A 13916-nucleotide genomic window follows, 5' to 3' on the forward strand; every position below is an offset into this window, starting at 1 on the left:
TCATAATTAAATGAATTAAAATGTTTTCCCTCACGGTGACTTTGCCAACTCCCGTCCACCTCTCCCTGGCCCTGTTCCCAGCAAGCAGATAGAGCCTGGGAGGATGCAGAATGACATGTTGTGCGCCTCCAGAGCAATTAGCTTGTGCATCGTCATTTTGGGGAGAGATTTATGGCTGGCTTTTGGAGCATTCCAGCCCAGACCTCTGCGGCCTGGATTTGTCTGCTGGGGAAGTTCCTGGAAGCGGAGCTTCAATATTAATTCCAATTACAGTCAGATGAGAGCCCATTCATAAGGATTGCCTTCGACAGGCTCCTCTCCTGTCGCTCTGGTCTGACCTTGAGTCACCATTGCTGCCGCCAGCCTCAGAGAGGAGGAAATCCCACTGGGCACAGCCCTGGTTCCCAGCAAGCTGAGGGCGTGCTGGACTTTGACGGGAGAGCTGAGGAAGCACATGGAAGGGGACTGCGGGAAGGCTAAAGACATCTCTGCACCTTTAGTATCCTCCTAGATGCCTGTGGGGGGTGACAATGCAGGGGGCATGGCCCTTGATTTGAGATCTCCCAGGCCCTCAGACCATCCTTTGACCTTGTTTCTGAAGTGGACCGGTAGTCCCAGAGCAAGGGCCCAGGCCTTTGATGGACCCAGGAGGCATTGCAAGCATTGCAAGCCTGACCTCTCAGTGGTCCCAGCCTCCAAAGGGTCCCCCGTGGGTGCAAGGGCCAGTGTCTACTGTCTCACCATCAGTGTCCTCTTGGTGAGCTGTGCTCCTGAGGGGTCCTTGGGTGAGCTGGGCTGTTGGTGGCCATGTTAGCACATCTGCAGATGGATGTTCCTCATGGCACCAAGACCCCAAGGACTAAATAAAAACCCACAAAAGTAATTACCTGCATATTGATTATGGATTAGGTTAACGACATTACTAATTACATCTAAAGATGTATATCCACTGTATCAGCCTATTAATGGCTTGCATGAGGTATTAAAGCACTAATTAGGAAAAATAGCAGGTTTATCACCAGCTGTAGTTATAGGATTCGTGGAGAAGGAAGGTGGTTGAGGTGTTCAGCTTTCCTTTCCCTGACCCAGGCTTCCAAAGACCTCCCCACCCCCACCCGGCAGTGGAGACCTCAGTCAAGAGCCAAGTCCATCATTCAAGACTGGATATTTCCATCCATCTGACAGATGCTCCTGATGTCTTTTATGAAGGAGCCTAGGTAGGCAAAACTGGGCTGAAGTGCCACAGGCTGCTGGGAAGGGGACACGGATGTGTGCAGACAGGACAGTATGGTCCCAGGATGGCACTCTGGGGATTTTAACAATCTGAGAAGTCTCAAGTCTCTTCCAGATAAATCGTCTGGTCTAGATCCTTCTTTCAGACACAGAGAGGCGGAGTGGGCACCCTGGTCAGCCAGAAAGTGGGTGAAGTGAGGCCTGGGGCCAAGCCTCCAGTATCCTACATACAGCCTGCCCCCCTTTCAACCATGGTGGCTCACAATAGGCAGGATTGGGCTGCCTCCTTGTGGAAGCCTCCCCTGCATTCTCCTGACTAGGCCTGTAGAGGCCCCTCCTGGGACACACCATGATAGAAGGCTGATGTCCATCTTCTTCTCCTTAGACTATAAACTCAGTGAACAGTAACTGAACAGACCTGATTGGATAAGAGGGAGCCAAGTTATCTATCTCTCTCTATTTACCTATCTATCTATCATCTATCTATCTATCTATCTATCTATCTATCTATCTATTTACTTAGTTACTTATCTAGTTATTTATTTGTTTGGCTTTTCAGAAACTCCTAAGCATTCTATGTATTTTTAATGTTACAGGATACTATATTGAATAACATCTTTTCCTCATTAGATTTTCTTTTAAGTTACTGTATTTTAATTACCCAAGGAATACACTAATGTATTTTTTGGTTAGAAATTCAGACCTTGTGGACAAAGTTAAATCCCCCCTTTGCCAGCACCCACAGCCTCAGAGGGAGCACAGGTGTAGGTTTGGTATAGATTCTTCTAGACCTTTTTGTGTGTTTTTGTATGTACATTGGTACCCACAGAAATAGAGAATGTTGTTTTGTGTCCCTGGGTATGTGTATGGATGTGTTAGCCATGGTACATGTGCCTCCTGTCCTGTGTGCAGAAGCAGAGCATGACAAAAATGGCAGGAGGACAATCTGAACTTGTCATAGATGGTTTTGACCATCTTGATAAAAAATGAAAAATAATAGTACTGGACTTTCATGAAATATAATGTTGACTGTGGTTTATATTCTCAGTTGATGTTCTCAGTTGATACAGCCAATTTAGAGAACACTACACAACCCTGCCAACAGTTACTGTTTTTTCCCTTTCTGGGACATGCATTGGGATGTTGGTGAGCCCACTGAGGTTACTGAGATCACAGGCTCCCAACTCTCCCTACCACATCTCCCCCTACTTTTTGTCCAGCCTATTATAGGACAAGTCTTCCTAGTGCCTAAATAGTACTGGTGTACCCAGTAGGTGCTCAATCAATGCTTGTCAAGAAATGAAATAAATCCAGGGAGAGCCCTGTAAGAACAAGCAGCATCCGGCCAGTGGCACCAGTCAGGACAGCACAGTCTAAGGGGTTGGGAAGGGGCTAAGGAGACCAAAAGAGCAGTGACTAGTGGCTTTCTGAGGTGTAAAGGGAAAAAGACGGGTAGCTGTCACCCTGGAAATAGTGCTTGACAGAAGCCAGACATTTGGTACAGAGTCCAACCAACCATGACAGAAGAATAGGGAGAAGAAATGCTCCCGGTCACTCTGTGACTTCCTGTGGCTGCCTCCCAATGTCTGAGCTAAGCAGGAGCCAGAGGTCAGTGAAGCTGCTTTGGGACAGATGTGCATGGATGACATGTGGCAAGCCCAGCTCCTTGGAGCCATCCACAGGGTACAAGGAGAGGGAGGTCTGTCCCTGACCTCCCAGTGGCCCCAGCAGCAGATATGTGCCCTTTCCGAGGTCTAGCTCAGAGCTTCCACCTGCAACCCCAACCTGGGTAACATCAGCCACCTCAGGGCTCCCCACCATCCTCACCACACTCCAGCAACAGTGGGGGATGGAGTGTACACCTGGGCATTTGGCCAGGTTCAGGAAGGTGGGGACATTGAAATGTGCTTCTGTTCCTCTACAGTGGTGACATCAGCTAGTGACATCACTGGGCTGGCCCTGCAGGTGGAGGGCGTCAGAAGTTCAAATAGCTCACTGGGGAGGGGGGTGAGGGATGGTGTCAACAGTAGGGGCTGTGCCAGGAACACTCCTGCTGATTATTGACGGCGCCTGGGCGGGAGGACAATGCCTTGTGCAGCTGTCTGAGGTCATGACCCTAGCTCTGTGCTCAGGCAGGGTCTTTGCACAGCTGGGCTGTCTCTGAGTGTGTGGTGTGTTGGGGGGGGGGTGATGTGCCTAGGCCCCAGCATGTGGGTCCACACGGTTACTGCAGATAAAGGGCATCAAACTCTCCACAGGTGTATGCTTTTAGCAGGTAAGGCTTGGGGGCATTTTTCTTTTTTACAGATGTAAGACCCCACCCCACCCCCTGTCATATTTGGGCTAGAGGTCAGCCCCCACCTGCCTTCTGTAGCCTCCTTTCTACCCTCAGGCCATTCCCCTCTTCTGCAGCCTCCAGCTTCTCCCCTCTGCACCACCCTCTACAAGACAGGGGGCGGGGGAAGCCTGCAAGACAAAAGTCCACACCCACTCAGGGGCTCTGCCTTAGAATAAAGTTCAGAGTAGGGGCAGGCAGAGAGAGGAGACTGCTGGCCATCTTGCTGCTCTGAGGATGCCGCATGTCCTTCCACGTCCCCTTGAACGCATGGGCCCAAGGTGAGGAGTGGCGGTGGTGGCCTCCAAGGCCTGAGCGCTGCCCCCGTGACCCCCTTCCCCACAGCAACAGGCACCCCCGGGGCCCTTGCTGTTTCTTCCTTCACGCTGGCGGGTTGCCCTGCCGGCCACTCAGGTGTTCCGCTGTCCCATAAAGTTCGGCCCTACAGCCCCAGCTCCCCCGGCAATCGCGGTTGCCCTGACTTTTCCAAGGCCTCTCCTGAGACATCACCTTAGCCTCCACTTTCCTTTGCCTCAGGGACCTGATTGGTTACCTCCGTGCCTCTTGCAGAGAGGCCACGTCACCGCCCATGGCAGGTTTGGCTCCAGGGCCCATAGGGAGTGACGCAGGGACCGACACAGGGGTGCCCAGAGGCTGCTCCGGCCGGTCACGGCAGCCTGGCCCGGGCACATGGGTGTGAGCGGAAACCCACGTGTGCACACAAGCCCTGCGGGGCTGACCAGGCGCGGGGCCACTCGGCTGGGTGAAGACCCAGTGTCAAGACCCGTCCACAGGAGCACGGAGGCCCCAGGGCAGCGGTTAATGCGGACCGTGACCAAGGCTGCAAGGCGACATGGACTGCAACTGAGCGGGACACGCTGTGGGCAGGGGATCAGGACGGAGCGTTCAGCCAGGGCGCTAGGGAGAGCAGTTACCCCGGAGCCGGAGCCCGGCTTTCCTCTCCGAGGCCGAGGGCCCCGCCCGCCCCCCACCCCCCTTACCCCCCCTTAACCCCCCTTAACCCCCTCACCCCCCCTCACCTGCTTCTCCCACCCTCCACCGCGGACCTGAGGGCCTCAGAAAAACTGGAGTCCTGTGTGCGCTGAGCAGTGACAGGTGAAGGTGAACAGCTTGGGGTGCGGGGAACCTGGGGTCAGAGGGGAGGACGCAGGATCAGAGAATGAAAGCAGAGCCTCTCCGGGAGGCCTTTCATCGGCTTGCAGAGACCCGGTCAGGATTAGCAGCAGGTGGGCACTGGATGGGATGAGCACTGGGTGTTATTCTGTATGTTGGCAAATTGAACACCAATAAAAAATAAATTTATTATTTAAAAAAGGACAGGGGATTCATTAACAGAGGTAATGACAGGGGAAACCTGACTAAATAAATTATTACATGCAAAAAAAAAAAAAAAGATTAGCATCAGGTGGCTGAGGAGGCTGCTCTCCTCTGAGCGCAGCACTTCTCAGACAGGAGGGGCGCTGAGCACCCAGGCGAGCTGACCCCGCACAGGCTGTTCTGGTCCTGCAGGTCCAGGACCCTGTTAGGAAGGAGCCTTATATGATACAGGCAGGACAAACTGCTGCTGCTTCTCCCTCCTGGGAGAGAGAGCCAGGACCAGAAAGACAGGACACAGCAGGGATGGGGTCACCACCTGGGTTTGCTGGGCTGGCGCTCTGGAATCCCACCCTAGCTCATAGCCTTCCTGCCTCCTTGTCTGACTCCAAGATGCCCCAGCCCCCCAAGGGACAGGAAGAGCACAGTGATCAGGAGTGATCCCAGGGAGGACTGCTCTGGCCACCGACCATTCACCTCCCAGCACCCCCTGAACAGTGCTCTCCCCCAGTGCCCACATCTCCTCCTTCGTCTTCCCACCTTTGGTCCAGATCCTTTTAGGCCACCCTCCAACAGCCTAGAGGGATTGTCCCTGAGAGTGGCCGTTCACAGGAGTGTGTTCTACGGATCAGTGACCCACAGAGTCCCATGTCAATGGAAAAGGCTGCACACCCCCTCCCCCACCATACTTCTCAGCTTACTGCCAGCTTTTCTTCTCGCTTTCTAATGTAGATTCACTAGATAAAAAGCTCTGAAAAATCCTGCAGAAGTTAAACATTTATTTGGGAGCCACACAGTATTTTCTATTATCAGTTTCATCATGGGGTCTTTTGTCATCCAGCACATTTTGAAAGATAACTAAAGTATAGGTCTAATCATTTATTCTTTCCACACCTGAGTGCCCCCTGGCACCTGTGCTTTCAGGCCCAGACAGTCACCCTGTTGACCTTCATCATTCCTGCCTTGCCTTCAGGATGCATTCCTCGCCTGCCCTGTGGGCCCTCCCCAGCCCAGCCTTGAACTCCCAGCCTGGGTTCATCTGCTACCACACTCCTCACAGAGGCCCACAGCCCACCACCCCACCATATGCTCTCTAAACACAGCGTGAGTTGTAGGCCTCTGAGCCTTGGTTCCAGCCTTTCTCTAGGGCCTTCTTCCTTCAATCTAATGCATCAGTGAAATCTCAATGCTGCCTCCTCCATGAAGCCTTTTTTGATTTCACAGTCAGGATGACTCACTCCAGATGGGCATTGCTTCTTTATCACAACCCTTCCTGCCTTCAGCCAGGTACTCTCCAATTCCCTCGAAGAGTATCCTTGAGGGAGAGTTCCAGGTCTGACTGATTCTTTATCCCTCCCAATCCCACCTCATCCTGACCCCACACAAGGCTGGTCTAATGATATTTCTATCAAGCAATCAATAGATGTTGAAATCACTGCTCCCACCTCTCCCTCTTGCTTCTGGGAAGAGCCATAGTGAGCCAGAAAGAACACATGTCTGGAAGTTCCTTTCACAGGAGCTCCAGGATCGTGGCATCATCATGTACAGGCTGCAAGGGGTCATATTTATCAGGGTAATGAATGTTGCCGATTACATCTGGGGGCTCATTAGAAACATGTATTTAATGAAGTATGATGCTCAGCCCTGAGATGAGCCATCATCTAGGAAACTAATGAGGCTGTGCAAGGGTCAGCAGAAACCTGGGACCCTGAGGGCCAGCAAAGAGTACTCAGTGAGGAGTGGTGAGAAATGGGGATGGGAAGGAAACAAAAGACAATAAAATAAAAGGGTCTAGAGAGGAGAGAGGAAGAGTCACCAGGAATCCTGATGTCCTCTGGTTTTGTCAGACATGATTGGGAACACACAGGAAAGGGCTAGAACAATATAGTACACCCTTTCCCATGTCTTTCTGATGATGCTGGCTTCATGTGCACTCTGCTCTGGTGAAGTCAGTGGGATAATGTGTCCTGTCCTGAGGACTGTGGTGTGGGGGCCAGGTCCCTAGAATAAATGGCAAGGACAAGCCGTGCTAGTCTGAGGGGGGCAAATCCTCTATAGTCCCTCAGGCTGACATATGCCGCATAGGAGCATTTGCCAACTGCAGGGTGCTGCACGTGAGAGGTGACAGGATGACAAGGGTGGAGGGCAGGGGAGAAACTTTGAGCTACCCACTATCCACTATCAGTCCTTCATCAATCACAGCTGTGTACAGGGAGCCTCCCCTTTCCTGGATGGACTTTTCTGAAAATGAATTTGTGAGTCTAGATATCCTCTCAGGCCTTGCTCCTCAGTATGTGTCCTTAGAGCAGCCACATAGTTGGCACCGTGAGCCCAGCCTAGCCCCCAGATCAGGATCTGCATTTCCTTCAGGATCCCCTGGGATTGGTGGGCATAGGTGTGAGAAGGGCTGGTCTTAGGTACCATCCACCCAGTGTGACCTTCCCATCCATGTGACAGAGCAACTTGAGGTGCAAACCCATCTTATATATTCTGATTCTCTCTGCCCTCCCCCAAAGCCACATACCCAAGTTGGCCCTAAGCCTGAAGGGTGATCAGTGCTCAGTAAGGAATGAATAAAGTAAGTGAGATCAGGTAACTGGTCTCAGCACTTTCTTAGGGTCTGAAAAACCACAGTCACCCTGATTATGGGAAACTGTAAGCTGTAATCAAATACTTGCACTGGCAACTCCACTCTCTGGTCACCAGCTGTTAGAACTCCAGTTGGACAGGAACCCAGGTCCTCCTTGCCCAACTAGAAGAAATGCAGGGCTTGGTCTACCCCACTGCCAGAGGGATGAAATTCTTGCTTGTTTCAGAGGTTTTGGAGAACATCGCCTGCCCCATGTAAATGCAAGCTGAGAGCCGCCAACTATTGTCATGCTTTCATTATACGTCTTGGGATTCTGACCGGAAGAGTCACACTCCACAGAGGCAGCTGTTCTCTGCAGGTGGAGCATTTCCCTGACGTCACTGGCGCTGGAGGCAGATGATCTCCTGGACAGCCAGGCACAAGGGCGGTGCCCTTCCAAGAGAGCCACCTGCCACAGCCTGACAGACTGACGTAAGGCAGGTGAAAATCGTCTGTTCCTGGCCTTGTCTGACCAGCAGAAGAGGATTGAGAAATGTGTCTGGCAGTGGTGCCACATGAGAATGCATAAGTAGCCAACTCACTTACTGGAAAAGAAATGACCTAATCTACCAAGCCACCCTGAATCTTAATAGGAAGACCATGCAGTAGAGTAGGAAGACTAGCAAAAGGGCTTTGTCTGTGCCCAGGGCTGTGGGTGCCAAGTACCTTCTACCTCATGCTCTGGAAGCAGGAGGGCTCCTTGGAAAACAGTAGCAGTTCTGAAAACTCCACTTAAGCCAAGAGCCAACATGGAAGAGCAAAATGCACCCAAGAAGATATGAGGCTTAGAATGAGAGTGACCAGTGGGAACCCAGACTGCAGTGACCTGGCCAGCCTGCCCCTTTTCAGATGGAGAGAGCCAAGGAAGTTTCAGTGACAATGAAGCCCACTGATGTGCTTTTTAGAAAACATCCATCCCTCTCCTTTCTTCATCATGGTAACATACATTTGTTACAAATAAATAAGCAAAAAGGAGAACTAGAAACCCCCACAGTCCCACACAGAGACATTGCATCTGAATGACTGCTGGGCTACAGTGCACCAGAAACTCACTGCACACAGGAATGACCTGGTGGCTATGCTGGGCAGAGGCTTTACATTTTTCACAAACTCCTGGATGGTGCACAGCCTGCTGGTCCAGGGACCATGCTTTGAGTAGCAACACCCTGCCAGATATTTTTTAAATATACCTATATATACATTTCTGTTCTAAAATTTGTCCATGGGGTACATACTGTTTTGCAACATGACTCAATAACTTACTATGACTTCATTTCCATATAAAAAAAATAAGAAATTGTGATGGCTACAGAGAATTGCAATATAGGTAAGTTCCAGAATTTAGCCCCTCTCCTATTGTGGGACACATAGGTTGTTTTCAACTTTTTTTCCAATATAAGTAGCACTGCAAAGATAAGTCTTGTGACTAAACCTTATCATATATCCTAAATTATTTCTTTAGAATTTCAATAAGTAAAAATTAAAGACATGTGTAATTTGGGGACTTCTCTTAGAGATTACTAAACTGTCCGCCAAAAAGGTTTACCAACAAACATAGCCACCAGCAGTGTGCCAGGCACTTTCATCTAAAACAACTCTCTAAACAAGTAAAATCAATGACAGCCTCCAGTTTCTATCTCAGCTTTTGCTCCATCAGGAAAGTCATACATCTTCCTAATGAAAGAGCATAGATTCTCACTCCCTCATTTATTTCACATTCACCCACTACCTAATATGCACTGAGGTGTTGAGCAATAGACACTGGAGAGGCACAAACCCTCGTCCAGAGAAGAACTAAGAGCCAATAAAAATGGTCTGGTGTCCCCAATTTTCTCCAAATACTTTTAGATCTTGAGAAAGTTACTTCCTTAGAAGAGCCTAGTAGGACAGTCTATCTGTTGCCCTAAATTTGTCAATGGAGGCTGGAGCCAAACAACCAGGTTGGCACCCCTCACAAAGGTCCATCTCAGTTCTCTCCCATCTTCCAGCAGGAAGATTTCCTACATGCTTCATTGGTGAATCTCACTGAGGTACAAGGCTGTGTGGGGTGCTAAGGGTAGAGACCTCCAGAGAGGGCTGGAGTGGCCTTCACCAAGTCCATGAGCTGAGGAGACTTAGAGAGGGCTGTATGAGCCAAGGAGACGTACTGAGCTCTCTAGTGACTGTGAGGAGGAGGATCTGTTAAAGCCACTGGAGGGAGCAAGCCAGTGAGAGGCCATGATTCCAGACCAGAGCCAGGACCAGGACAGAATAAAGGCCCAGCCAGGAGGGGAGCCTTAGAAATGCAGCAAAGGCTGGCCCAAAAGACCCATGCCTGACATGGTAGGGAGGGAGAGCAAGGTGTCCAAGGTGATGCGACATTTCCCCCCTGGGTATTATAGGGAATAGAAAGAGTGATTTTAGGGGCAGAAGCTGAGAGAATAATTTGGGACATGGTGAATTTGAAATGCCTCTGGGAAGGCATAACAGAGATGCTTGGTAGAAGCTCAGACAAGGGAATCCAGTAAAGTGGTCACTATGATAGTTAATTTTATATGTGAGCATAACTGGGCTAAGGGATATCCAGATAGCTGATAGAACATTATTTCTGGGTGGATCTGAGGGTGTTTCCAGAAGAGACTAGCATTTGAATTGGTGGACTGAATAAAGCAGATTGCCCTCTCCAATGGAGGCAGGCATCATCCAATCCATTGAGTACTCAAATAGAACTTAAAGGTGGAGGAAAAGTGAATTCACTCTCTACTTGAGCTGAGGCATCCATCTTCCCTGCTCTTGGACATCAGTGTTCCTGGTTTTCAGGATTTCAGACTCACCACCAGGCCCCTGATTCTCAGGCATTCAGGTTCAGACTGAATTATACCACCAGTCTTCCTGGTTCTCCAGCTTGTAGATGACAGATCGTGGGACTTCTCTGCCTCAGTAACTGCATAAACCAATTCCTATAAAAAAAATCTCTTTACATATATCTGTATATCTCCTATTGGTTCTGTTTCTCTGGAGAACCCTGATCAGTACAACCCTTACCCTCTATGAGTCCCAATTACCTCCTGTGTAAGATGGGACCCAAGAGAAAGCTGGTCTAGGAGTCCTTGGTAGCCAAATGCCTTGTGTAGCAGGAAGGATGGGTGAACATAGCCCAGGGAAAGAGCAGCCCCAGAGCAAGGAGGGCTGACCAGAAAGTCCCAACTCCCCAAGAGTTTCTAGGCATTCAGTGAACAGGTGGGAAAGCACCCAGGAAGACAGGTTGCAGAAGAGAAAGTAGATACATAGCGATAAGCTATCACCAGAGCTAAAGGAGGAACATTGGCTTTAAAAGACCCATTAAAACTGTAAATGCAGTTTCCTCTTGATCCACAAATCCACTTCTAAGGACTTGCCCTTCAAAACCACTTTTATGCACATGCTTAAATATGCTGACAAAAATATTACTATTTTCTGTAAGAAAAATTGGAGGCAACCCCAGTGCTTAAGACAGCACCTGGCATGCAGTAATGCTTCGTACCATTCATTCAATGAAGAACAAACTCAATTTCATTAACAGGAATATTGATTACTTAAATTATGGGACATCCATTCCAGTGAGAACTCTGCTGCCATAAAAAAAATAGACTTATATTCAGAGATGTCTATGGTATACTGCTAAGTGAAAAAAGCAAATCAAATGGTTCAGATAAGCATGGGTTCCTTTCTGAAAATATCTATGTGTATTTATGCATATATACCTATGTATTATACATTACACACATACATTTATGTGAAGGGGTTTGTTGAGTGCTCTCAGGTGGAATCCATCAGAGATGAGGGAAGCAGGGAAGGGCAGGGGAAGAAGCCAGGCAAAGTCATGGGTCCAACCTCAGCTGATGCCACCTAGAGCTCTGGCACTTGAATGACACCACAGAGCTGCTGAACTCATAGCAAGGAGGTCAGACTTTTGTACATGTATTATTCAGTCATTGGTTGGGGGCTGCCCCATGGGATGGGCAAGAATTTCCAGATAGTGCTGGATATGGCAGATCATATCTGCTAAGGGTGATTCTTCAAAAGAGAATGCAACTCTGGACCAACAGAAGTTTGGCTGGGTACACTGGCCAGAGGAAGAAAATCTAGACAGCACCAGCAGTATCTAATACAGATATACAGGTATGTGTATGTGTATGTGTTTATCTGCAGATGCACAGAAAATAATCTGAAAGAATATCTACCATGATGTCAATAGTGGTTATCCCTGAAAATGGAAATCAGGGTTAAAGGAGGGCAATGTGAAAAGAAAATTGTGTATTTCACTTAATATACTTCTGTATTAGTTGCATTTTCCTGTAACTGGCATGTATTGCATTTGTAATAAAAAATAGAGATAAAAGCTTCAGGCCAACCACTCCAAAAACAGAGCAGAACCCCAGCGGGTTGCATCATGAGAGCTCTCTGACTATAGGTCCCAGGGAGTCAGGGCATGGAAAAACAGAGGACAATAAAATAGGGCTAGCATCAGGCAAGGGGTATAGAGAACAGAGCAGGCAGCCAGGAGCCACACCTCTGGGGCAATAGGAAAACCCTCAGCCAAGTCACCCTTTCCAGGATTGAGACTCCCCATGTCACCTCACTCCCAGCATTCACTCTGTAATGAATGATTTTTCCCTTCTCTTGGAATGGATGACACATTGGAAGTTGTAAGGAAGTTATGCCAAGGGCTGGGTGTTCCTTTCCAGAAGATAAATTGTACAGATTGTCATGAGGGAGAACAGAAACTTGTCAGGAATTATGGTTGTTTGCTGCTTGAGGTTTCTATTAGAAACTACAGAGCCAGAGCACTTGGCCTTCTCAGACATAGGTGGCTGGGGAGGTGGTGGTGACCAGGTGGCCTCAGAGGAGACTAGCCCCGTGGGTGTCAGAGCCTTTGCACCTATTCCCCCACCACAGCCAAGCTTGCCCAGGGCCTCCAGCCCAGCAACATCCTGTCCATCATCAGGGGACAGGAGCGGATTGATAGCCTGACTACCAAGCAGGGAGGACACAGACAATGCAGCAGGGAGTAGAGCCCTGAAGAGCTCACTCAGTGTCTGCTGACTCCAAGCAGGTGCAATCACCTGCTGGCATCTATTTCAGTCAGTTTGGGTGCCATAACAGATTACCACAGACTGAGTGGCTTAAACAACAAACATTTCCTTCTTAGAGTTTTGGAGGCTGGAAGTCCAACATCAGGATGCTGGCATGGTCAGGTTCCAGTGAGGGTCTGCTTCATGGTTTATAGACAGCTGCCTTCTCATTGTATCCTCACATGACAGGGGAAGAGAGAAGTCTAACTTATTTCTCTTATTATAAAGGCACTAATCCATCATTCAGGCTCCACACTCATGACCTAATTACCTCCCAAAGCCCCTACATCCTAATACCAGCCTATAAGATTAGGGTTTCAATATATGAATTTGGGGGGACAGAAATGTTATACAGTCCATAACAGTGGTGAATTTCAAAGACAGTAAATCTTCAGGGGAAGACAACTTTGTGAAGGTTCTTGACAAATTTGGAACAACATGTCATATGACAATGATGGCACTTAAGCAAATGGCTTTGGTAGGATCTGAAAATATAAAGAGTGCTAAAGAATGTGTTCTGTTGAAGTGGATGAGTCTGTAAATATGACTGAGCAGAAGGGTTGCTCTTCAGGAAATAGATGATCCTAGAGAAGGCAGCCATGCCCTTGCATTAGTTACTCAGGAACCCTCTATAGAATATTTCTATACCTGGCAGTCCTGTTGAAAAAGCACAACATCAAGAGAAAGGAAAGGAAATGTTAATGGTGGATGAATTAACATTATGAAACAAATATCTATGATAGGTGCTATACCCTAAAATCTGAATATGCAGAGCCAACTCTTCTATCTGTTGTTAGGAATGACAACATAGTTGAGACTACACAAAATGATGCCTGAACAGAGACACATGGGTGACTCAGTTGGTTGAGCATCTGACTCTTGGTTTCAGCTTGGATCATGATCTCATGGGTTGTGGGATGGAGCCCCTCATTGGGCTCCACACTCAGTAGGGAGTCTACTTGAAGATTCTCTCCCTCTGCCCCTCTTTCCACATGCATGTATGCATGTGCATGCTCTCACTCTAAGAAACATAAATCTTTTTAAAAAGTGATGCTTGGACATATGAAATGGATGGTTGGAGATAAGCCATTGTGGGTGACTGTGGATGGACCTAGTTTAGAAATGATGGCTGTGGGTGGATTTATGTGATAGACTATAAAAAATTACAGGGTAATGGAAAGAAAGTATAGACTCGACTCCATCTTCAGCAAAAGTAGGACATGGTAATGATCTATAGACTCAAAATCTTTATAAGGACTATCAAACTAAACTGACCTCTGCTCAGAAACCA

The sequence above is a fragment of the Nyctereutes procyonoides genome, unplaced genomic scaffold, assembly GCF_905146905.1.
Source record: "Nyctereutes procyonoides isolate TBG_1078 unplaced genomic scaffold, NYPRO_anot_genome, whole genome shotgun sequence".
Taxonomy (NCBI): domain Eukaryota; kingdom Metazoa; phylum Chordata; class Mammalia; order Carnivora; family Canidae; genus Nyctereutes; species Nyctereutes procyonoides.